Raw genomic sequence first — 11,433 nt, forward strand, 5'->3', positions numbered from 1 at the left:
TATAAACCAGGGGAAACAGGTGCTGGAATTTCCCCTCTCCTGAATAGTGAAAGTGAAGAGAGAGTCAAGCAAGGAACTGGCCTCTGCATTCCAGGCTGACTAACAAATGCCATTTTCCAAAGGTTGATAGCTCTTCGCTGCTGGTTTGGTCTCTCCTCCACAATCCTCCTCTTTGGTCAGCTCTGATTGATTTCTCTCTGGTCTGTCTCGATCACAGTAGGTCTCCCTGCTCCCTGCAAATCAGGCAGGAAATCCCTCTCTGGTGTATAGCAACAACACAGTCCTCAGCTGCCCAGACCCAAGTGGCTCCCAGGAAATCATTGGCCTCTAGGGGAAAGGGCAAGAGGGCAAAAGGCAGACCTCTATACCCGGGAACAAAATCTCACCAACGCCCCTCATCCTATCTTTGGACCTCTTTGTGTTCCACAGTGAGAAAACACAGTCCCTTCCCGGCTCCCTGGGAGGGGAAAACTGACTTCTTGAGAAACTTAACTGCAAGTGAGAGGAAGGAAAGTCAATTTTAAATAAGATAATAGCACTTTATAAGTATTTCATTTTTGTCCTCACCACAACCCTGGGAGATAGGAGCTATTGTTATCCCCATTTTACAGATGGGGAAAATGAGACAGAAGTCATAGAATGTGCTTAAGATGACACAACTAGGGAGCGTCTGAGCTTGGATTTGGACTCAGGTTTTCTTGACTCTAGGTCCAATGCTGTATCTGCTGCACCACCCAGCTGCACATAGTAGGCAATTAAGTATTTGTTGAAATGAAATTCTGTGTGTGTGTGTGACAGGTCTTCCTGACTCTAGGCCCATTGTTCTATTCATATACCACTTAGCTTGCTATCTTCAAAGAATCATCATCTTCTTCTTCCTCAAGGTGCAGTGGGTAAACAAATAATACAGTTATCCCTTCCACATTGTGGGGGTTAGGGGTGGCACCTGGAAAATGATCTGGAAAATCCAGGTAAAATTTTTTTGGCTCTCCCTTTGTACCAGAGAAGAAGTCTGATTTTTTCTTTTTTCTTTTATGGGGTGTTTATAGTACTTTATTATAAAATTTGGGTTGATATACAATACTATACGTTTATTTTATGCATTTTTTTCTGAATTTCTAAACTTTCTCTGGGTCATCTGAGGCTTCCACAAAACTTCCATTTAGTTTCTTATACCGACCCACAATATATGAAAGTGGGAAAGTCACGATGTGGAAGGGATAACCTAATTCAAATAGCTAACAGGGCAATCAGTACAGGCCGCTGATCAGAGCCCCATTCTGATCTTGTTGCTGTGATCTCCTGGCTTCTAAGTGACTCCCTCTCCTTTCTCAGGGAGTCAGTACCTGTCTCCCAGTGCTAGCCCTGCCCTAGCCTCCTAAATAACTCAACTTCTTTAATCTCTTGACCTACCTCTTCAGTCCATTTAACCAACAAGATGGTCCTGCAGCATCAACCATAACCTTTGATTCCAATTCCCTTTTCTGGTCATAATCTGTTCTAACTTTCCCTCTGTTTCACTTATTCTGTCCTGACCAAGACTGCTAGTTACTCTATTCCTTCCTGTTCTTTTTTAAAATTAAATTTTATTGGGGGCAGCTAGGTGGTGCGGTGGATGGAGCACTGGCCCTGGAGTCAGGAGGACCTGAGTTCAAATCTGGCCTCAGACGGTTGATACTTAACTAGCCGTGTGACCCTGGGGAAGTCATTTAACCCCATTGCCTAGGGTCCCCCCCCAAAATTAAATTTTTTAAAATTAACAAATCTAGTTTTCTCTCCTTCCCACTTCCCCGTCCCATTGGAAAAGAAAAAACAAAACCAAAAATCCTTGTGACAAATAAGCATATTCAGGCAAAACAGCTTGCGTCATTAGCTATGTCAAAAAAATTTTTTTTAAGTCTCATTCTGTGCCCTGAATCCATCAACTCTCTGTCAGGAGGTGGGTAGCAGGAGTCTTCATCGGTGCTTTAGAATCATGTATCGTCTTCACTGATCAGAGTTCCTACAGTTCTCAATGTTTATTTTCAGTATTATTATCGCATAAACTGTTCTCCTGGTTCTACTCACTTTATCAGTTCATCAGTCTTCAAAATTGTTCACTTTCATATCATCAATGTTATAATAGAACCTTTTCTCCTGACTCTGCTCATTTCACTCTGCATCAGTTCATAGGAGGCTTTCCGTGTCTCTTTGAAATCATTAATTTTTTCATTTCCCATTCATATGCCTCCCTATTTTCCCTCTTCAACATCTGTTCAGACCCCTTTTTCTTCTGTAGTTGGCTAATTCCACAATACACTCAGGCCTGTAGAGCAATTCTTTTAATCTTCCTTGATTAACCCTACTGAGAGAGTCTGTCCTCTAAGAGACTTTCCATTGTCCTTCTTTGTCATCAATGTTCATCTTTATCTTCCTGAAGACTTCCTTCAGCTATCTTATTTCAAATCTTAAAGAAAGGGTAGATCTTCCTTTATCTCTCAGCCATTCTGGAAATTCTTGTTCATTCATTCTCCTAGAAGTGTGGTTGTTTTTGCAGCCTTGTTCTTTCCCCCTGGGATTTCTCCTCCTTATTTATTTATGGTATTAGGGACTCTTTCCTGCTTATTCATATAGTTAATCCTTGGAGAGGCAGCCCTGAAAAATTGACTTGGAATTAGGAGGACTTGGGTTCAAATCCTACCTCAGACATTCACTAACTGTTTGACTGTGGGCAAGTCACTTAATCCTCTGAGCCTCAGTTTCCTCGTCTGTAAAAAGAGGATTTCACAGAGTTGTGCAGAGGATCAGATGAGAGCATATATGTATAATACTTTGCAAACTTGAAGGTGCTATATAAATGTTAGCTATTATTATTGTTTATTTTTCTTTGAGGTTTTCCCCTGAAATGGCTTCTTTTCTTTTCTCTCTTTTCTTTTATTTGTTTCATTTGTCATTGTTTTGAAGTAGTTTAGCCATGACCACTCATTCTCCCATCTTGCTGAAAGTCCACCACTGACTCCATCGCTCTCCCTGTAATGGCCAGTCCTGACCCTCTCTCTGCCGCCTTCCTTTACCTAGTCACCTCTCTCCTCCTCCTTTGTCTCTGAGGAGGAAGTGGCTTTTATCCTTATCAGTCTGTGCCCTGGATACCATCCCCTACTGTCACCTCCAGGAGGAATTTGCCTCATCAGTCATGGGATCATACGTTTAGAGACCACCAGTCCAACTGCCTCATTTAACAAATAAGGAAACTGAGGCCGAGAGGGGTTGAGGGACTTGCCCAGGGTTACACTGTATCTTTAGGAGGAGTTGAAATCTCGTCTTTCTGACTCCGAGGCCAGCTGTCCATTCGCTGTACTGTACAACCTATCACTCTCTTTCTCTCTACTTCATTTTTTTTTCCAATCTAGTATCTCTTTCTCTAGGCTACAAACATGTTCAGGTCTCTGCCATCTTGAAAAAGAAATCTTGGATCCTATGCCTCTCCTGTCTTTCACTCATTGTTCTCAGATCCTCTCTGTCTTCCCCAAAGGAGAAACCAGAGTGTCCTGCTGCTCAGCTGGTCACTTGTGGCCCAGCCCAGCTGCAGCTTCTCCTTGCAGGCATTGTTCTGAAGTGGAATGATAGGGACTGGACTTGTGATTTCAGTAGGATAGGGAATTCCCAGGTGAAGAAACTCCCTCTATTAATGCAAGTAGGCACGTTCTCTGTGATTCATAGCTAGGAAGTTGAGAAGTTTCACCTTGCCTAGAATATTGGGAGGTTAAATGATGGGGTTAGGTCACATAGCCAGTGTATGCCACGAGTAGGTTACGAACCCAGGTCTTCCGGCTTCAAGACCAGCTCTCTATCCACTTACACTCATTGTATCTCAATCATGTTCTGTAGAATGGGTTAGTGGAACTTTCTAGCTCCCCAATTCCCAATGATTGCCTCCTCTTTCCTTCCCTCCGAGGCACCTCAGATAAAGCTCTTCAATCCCTCCCCCATTCTGGTGAGTTTTCCTTCCCACAATTACCTTGGCGCCTAGGTCCCAAGGGCCCTAGGGATTGAATTGCTTGTCAGCAAGAAATAGATCTGATAACCCTTCATCTGGATTTCTTCTCTTTCCCTATCTCTGATAGGGATCTGATGTTATAGTTATCTATGTATATGGGAAAGTCTTGTCACTTCTCCTGAGCCTCAGTTTCTGCATCCATCAAATGGAGTGATAATATTTACCATACCTACCTCATAGGATAGTTGTGAGAAAAGTGCTTTGCAAACCCTACAGAGCTTTATGAGTGGGAATGGGGAAAATATTCATCCACTCTGACTCCTCCACTGCCTCACCACCCACCCCACCAACTCACATCTCCACCCCTTGTAATCATGTTTCCTACCCCACCTCTCTACAGAAAATGTTCCGTCCAAGGCAGTCAGTGCTCTTTTAACCGCTAAATCCTCCATTCTTTTTATCCTTTGACTTCTGTAGCTTTTGACATTGCTCACCACGCCCCTCTTCCAAAAGCTCTTTTCCTCTTGGTTTTTGGGCTTCACCTTAGCCCAGCTCTCTTGGTTTTCCTACCTGTCTGGGTGTTCTTCTCAGCCTCATTTGCAACTCCAGCCCCCTAAACATGGCTTGTGTCTGGGGACCTTTTCCTTTCTTTTTTTTCTCTATACTCCTTCCCTTAGTTACCTCATCCTCTGCCATTGGCTCAATTACCTATTCTAAGATGACTCCCCGATCTATGTATTCAGCCCTAATCTCTCTCCTGGGTACCACTCCCCCACTGCCATCTCCCTCTGGATATCTCAAGAGCATCTCAAACATGACATGTGCAAAATGGAGTTCATCAGCCTTCTCCCTAAACCCAGCCTTCCTTCAAGCCTCTCTATTTCTGTTGAGGGCTCCACTAGTCACCCAACCTCACTTCAGAGGCATCCTTGACTCTCCCTCCTCTCACATCCTGCCTTCCCAAGCATCTTACATGTAAAATCTTGTCAGTTTCGTCCACAACATTTCTTATGTCCATTCCTTCTTTCGACCCTCATGACTCCTACTCTAGTTCAGGCCCATGTCAGGCCTGTACTCTTGGAATAGCCTCCTTGCTTCCTGTCTTTTGACCAATCCATAAACATTTATTAAGTTCCTACTGTGTGCCAGGCACTGTGCTAAATGCTAGGGATAGGAAAAGAGGGAAAAGACAGTCACTGCCCTCAAGGAGCTTATGATCTTTTAGAGGAGACAACATGCAAACAAATGCGTGTGTGTGTATATATATATATATATACATATACATATTTGTATGTGTATTCATACATTTTATTTATATACATATATATATACATACACACACATATATGGATTTTAAGTTCTCATCATTTCTTTGGCAGAACATGAGTGGTGTGTTTCATCCTCAGTCCCGAACCTCAAGTTGCCCAAATAATTTTCCTGAGGTCCTCAGCAGACCCTTATGGCTCAGTTCAGATGTTGCCTTCTCCATAAAGCCTCCCCAGGTCCAGTGGATCAGACCTGTGTCATCTCCCTCTCCTCAAGTTACTATGCATTTATTTCCTGTGTACATGTTATAACCCTTGGTAACAAAAGCTCCTTTAGGAAAGAGACTATATTGTCTTGGTCTTTGGGTCCCCAGTGCTTAGCACAGTGCCTGGCCCACACAGTTACACTAACACCCTTATACACTTGCCCTGATTCTGTCATTGACATTAAGGGGCATGGGATAAGTCAGGTTTGAGCATCTGAGGGCACATCTGGCCTTATGTGAACAGGGATGAGTGTTAGGCTGGTGACCCTGACTTCTACTCCTGATTTTGGTCTCAACACCATTGATGGAGAATGAGCTTTGGAGACAGCTCAGCTTCCTGCCCCAGACCTAAGTAGCCCAGTCCCTGCCAGACCCAGATTTCCCATCTGTGGGGACAAGGGCAGGGGCAGCCCAGACTTGGGACCCCTCAGGTGAGCTTAGTCTCTTGGCTGCAAGAATCCTTGGGTTTTGTAAGCATCACATCCCAAGAAGGCCCCTCTGAGCATGTGGATGACAATAACAGGGACCAAGGCAGGGTCAGCTAGCCCAGGAGAGTAATGGATAGAGTCTGATGCCTTAACACAGAGCCTTGAGCAAGCATCCAAGGACTGAATGAAACCCAGGAATGCACACAACTATATTGTGGGTATATATATATATAACCAGGGCAAGAAGAATTCACATGTACAACAATCAGGTCACCCAGGAACACAAATGTGCAAATATATGTGTGTGTGTACATGTACATGTACATTGAACCCATATGTACATATAGAATCCATCTCTAAGGAAGGTGATACAATGGACTTGGAATCCAAAGTCCTGGGCTCAAGTCCATGCTGTGCCACTTACTAGCCTGTAAGACCATGAGCATGTCACTTTTCTCTGAAACCTAGCTTCCTCATCTGTAAAATGGGCTGATAATCCTTGCAAGTCACAAAATGATCACCCCCCTTCATGTTCAGAGGACAAAACTGAGGCTCAAAGAAATTAATGCAGGGGCATGTTGAAGCCAGTTCTAACCTGGAGAACTGATTGTTAAATTTTTAGTGTGCACATTTATACATTGGTTGGCTGTTGTCCTTTCAAAGAGGACCAAAATGACATCACTCTGCTCGAGTCAAGTGTCAGTGTGCCCGACTGTGGCTGATCAGACCAATGTGAACTTGGAACGTTCTGCCACAGGTCGGGCACAAGTAGTCCGTGTGAACATTTGGGGTGGATGCTCTAAGTTTTGGTATCTTGCATTTCTCTTGAGCTATTTCAATTCTACTTTGCTCATAGAGCCCAGCACCTTTTCTGATGAGGGCACGCCATGCTGAGTGGTCCTGTGCCAGTGTCTCCCATGTCATGTAATCAATTCCAAAGTTCTTAATGAGAGACACTGAGAGTGTCCTTGTATGGCTTCTACTGACCACCATGTGAACACTTGCCCTGTGTGAATTCTCCATAAAATAGTCTTTTCACTGCCTACACCCCACATTTATATATAGGAAATAGGCAAACACTGAAAGTTGGTGCTTGATTTATTGTTTTGTTGATTGTCTAGACTTAAGGAAGTGATGGAGAAAATGTTAATAAAGCAGATTAAACTTTAAAGTATACTATAGGTTTACTTGTTTGGGGGAGAGCCGATTGTTAAATATTTACAAGCACATCCTTGCAAACCCCACCTGTCACAGGATAGTCACTTCCATGTATGGGTAACTGGCACCTTCACCCTTTCAAAGATATGGACACACCAACACATAGTGTTCTTGATATACATCTGAGAGGCAGTGGAGGGCAGGGAAAAAATAATGAACTGAGATTCAAGAGATGGGTTTGAGGATCAGCTCTGCCACTAGGTCACTCTGTGACCTTGGAAAATCCATTCCCCACTCTGGACCTCAGTTTCTTCTTCTGTAAATAAGAAGTTTGAACAAGGTGATCTCTGAGGCCCCTTTCAGCTCTAACATTCTGTGAGCACTGATCTTTCCTGATACTTATTTGGAGGAGGGGAGGTAGGATCCCTGGGCCCCTTTGCTCTTTCTATTCCCCTGAATTCTCAGGGCCAAAGAAAGGTTAACAGCCAGGAAAAGGGAAAAGACTTCCTGGGGGGGATGGAGTTGGTGGGGGGGATACTAACAAGGGCAGCCTCCTGCTAATGGGGGCGTGGGAACAACCCCAGGGAGGGGAGGCCAAGACATTGCATAAGAGCAGCGGATGTCTGAGGAGAGCCAGAAACGGAAAATTCGGCTCCTAGTGCTCCCTCAGGCCTTCGGTTTGGTCTCCATCAGGGAGGGGCCAGAAATACCCCTGAGAAAGGAGGATCTTCTGTGTCTTTCCCACCTGCCACTCCTGAATGCTCTCTGTCCATTCCCAGAACTCATAGGGTGTCACTACCCAAGAGTTCAGTCCCCAGCCTCCAGTGTATAAAGCTTGTCTCACTAACCTGGCTCAGAGCCCCCCAGGTTCCCTTTTCATCTGTGCCTACCGTGGCCTCACTAAGCACAGGACTAGGCACAAAAGGAGGATCCTGAAAAGGAGAAGATGGATGAATTGAGGAGACCCTGAGCTTTCCTTTGACGACCATAGGGTCAGAGCAACGGAAAGGACCTTAAAGATTATCTTGTTCAGCCCCTCCCTCCTAGTTTTACAGAAGAGGAAATTGAGGCCTGGAGAGGTTAAGTGACTTGCTCCAGGTCACATAGATACTAAATAGCGCTGGGCTTCAAATCCAGGTCTTTTGATGCAGCATTTAATGCACCATGTTAGCGTTTTCCTTCTCTGGTGGCTTGTAGAATTTGAGGGTGAAAAGCCAGAAGGGACCTAAGTACCTAGAACACCTTATGTCATAACTGAAGAGAACCTTACAACAAAGAAGGCTTGAGCAAGAATAGCTGACCTTAATTGCTTGCCTTCTCAATGAGAGGGGAGGACAGGAAGGGAGAGAATTTGGAACTCAAAAATTTTAAAAACAAATTGTAATTTTGGGGGGAAATTGGGGAAAAAACAAAATTGGGCAAAATAATTGGGGAAAATGGGGAATTGTAATTGGGGAAAAAATAAAATGTTAAATAAAAAATAAATATGTAGAGAGAAAATACAAAAACAAAAACAGAATAACTGACCTTGTCTTTAGGGTTTGCAAAGGGCTTTACATACACTATCTCCTTTAACACTTAGTAATAACCCAGTGAGGTAGATGCTAATATTATCCTCATTTTACAGAGAAGGAAACTTGGGGGGAGGGGTCAACAGGAGATACATAGCTAGCCCAGGGTCACACAGCTACTGTGAGAGGCAGAATTCAAATCCAGGACTTCCTGACTCCAGATCTAAAGCTTTATTTATTATACTAGGCTCTGCTTTAGGAGCCTTTAAAATATAAAAGGTTAGATCTGGGGATGTTAGAATATTGAATATTAGAGCTGGAAAAGACCTGTGAGATTCATCTAGACCACCCGGGGTTTTAACACCAGTGACATCCAGTGGGCAAAGTACCAGCTTACATTTTGGGATGCCAATATGGGAATTTGTTTTGCTTGATTATGCTTATTTGTTAGAAGGGTTTTGTTTGTGGAGGTTTTCCCCCCTTAGTGAGGGGAGAAAAAAAAATTAACACATGATAATGAAAAAAGTAATTTAATTGGAAAGAATCTGGAATCAAAAGAGGTTCAGGTCCCACCTCTGATGTTTGCTACCTGTGTGACTTCGGGCAATTTATTTAACTTTCCTAAGCCGCTATTTCTTCATGTGTGAAAGGGGGGAGGGATTAGATGGCTTCGGTGGCCCTAGATTTATGATTCTCTGTGGTTCTGGGGAGGGGTGATATACCTAAATGGGGAAAGGAAACTGTCCCCTCTCAGGGCCTCCAAACCTATTCTTCCCTGAGTAACGGTATCCTCTCCCTTCCCACCCCTACTCCCACCCCCATGCCATCCACAAGGTCCCCTGTAACCTAAGACCCAAGTTTATAAGCATTGAAGGTAGATGGCATCAGTGAGGTGAAGCCTAGGGCTCAGTCTCTGAACCAGAGTCTGGGGACAAGGAAAAAGACGGGCTCAGCCAGTCAGACCTTGACCTCAGCAGCACCTGCTAAAACCAACTGGAGAACAGAAAATGACAAAGACCCCCTAAGGAGATGGCTTGGGCTGTGCCTCCAGGAACTTCCTCCGATTACCTCCGGAGGTTGTCAAGGCAATGCACTCCCTTAGGGTGTGGGGGAGGGGAGGTTCACGTGACAGGAGGTGGGCTGGGTGAAGGAAAGGGGGGCTACCCTTGGGAACAAAGTCAGGCTGTGAAGCGAAGAGGCCGGCTCCTTGCGTAAGCCCTTCTGATGCAACCAGCCGGCAGACAATTCCTTTGGCCAGCCTGGAGTCTTTCTGAGAAAGGGAAACCGGGGAGTGGGATCCACCCCCTTCCCTCCGCCCAATCTTCCGAGCTGTGCCAGGTATTGGGGTGGGGGGAGGGGAGAGGAAGGAAGCTGGAAGGGAAGGATCATGGGAACACAGGCTTGAGAGCAGAAGGTACTACCTGCTTTTCCTGGGACTCTCCTTCTGGAGGCAGTGGGGGCTTTGCCCTCTGAGTGCCTGGGAATCCCCTTCTTTTTTCTTCTTTTATCATTTTTTTAAAATTTCTTCAATTAACAAGCATTTATTTTCTCTCCCTCCTAGCACCTCTGAATCAAAAAGAAAAAGAAAATCTTTGTAACAAATATAACAACTGTAACAATTATGGCAAATAAATCCCCCCCACTGGCCACGTCAAAAATATGTGTCTCATAAGTCCATTGCCTTTCTGTGATGGCTGCCCCTTCTTAACTTAGCATGTTGCTGCTGTTGTTCAATCATGTCCTTCGAGACCCCATTTGGGGTTTTCTTGGCAAAACTACTGAACTGGAGTGGTTTGCCATTTCCCCCTCCAGCTCATTTTACAGATGAAGAAACTGAGACAAACAGGGTTAAGTGACTTGTGCAGGGTCACACAGTTAGTAAGTGTCTGAGGCCAGATTTGAACTCAGGTAGATGAGTCTTCCTTACTGCAGGCCCGGTGCTCTACTTCGCCACTTGGCTGTCCTAGTAGGTGCTTAATAAATACTTATTGACTGACTGGCTGTATAACAACTGGCAAATGATCTCTCTAGGCTTTGGTTCCTTGGTCTTTAAAATGGAACTAAGGGTTATTGTGAGGAAAGTACTCTGTAAATTGTAAAGCTTAACACTCTTTTTAGAAAAGGGAATTATCTCTATGTTCCTCTCCCCAGGTTAGACACTGACTGGGGTGGGGGGGTGTAGAAGACATATTGCTGGCCTCCAGGAATTTAAGATTCACAGGTCCATGGGTGTAGAGATGGAAGGGATCTCGGAGGGCACCTCTTTCAAAGTCCTTATTTAACAGAGGCGAAAACTGCAGACTATGGTTAAGTGACTTGCCCAAAGTCACACAGATAGTAAATATCTGAGACAGAATGTGAGCCCAGATTTAACTCCAGAAACAGTGCTCTTTTCACTAAGCTACACCGGGAGCTGGGAAGTTTACATCCACAATCTTCTTCCCACTCCCCCTCCTACATCCCAACACCTACACTGGGAGATGTCTGGTTCTCTCTCCTCACATACTTTCTGGCTGTCTTAAGGCTGTCTGAGTGCCAAGAAGCCAAGTCCCTGAATGAATCAATCCCTGCTAACACCCCCACCTCCCTGCAAGGCTAAAATTCCCCTCTCTTTCCTTCCCTCCTCCCTCCCTGCTTCCTTCCTTCTTTTCCTTCCTTCCTTCCCTCCCTCCTTCCTCCCTCCTTTCTTCCTTTCCTCCCTCCCTCCCTCCTCCCCTCCTTTCTTCCTCCCTCCTTCCCTTCCTTCTTTCCTCCCTTTCACCTTCCCTTCTTCCTTTTCCTTCCTTCCTTCCTTCCTTCCTTCCTTCCTTCCTTCCTTCCTTCCTTCCT

Source organism: Vombatus ursinus, unplaced genomic scaffold (genome assembly GCF_900497805.2).
Source record: "Vombatus ursinus unplaced genomic scaffold, bare-nosed wombat genome assembly UNPS02014786.1, whole genome shotgun sequence".
Lineage (NCBI taxonomy): Eukaryota > Metazoa > Chordata > Mammalia > Diprotodontia > Vombatidae > Vombatus > Vombatus ursinus.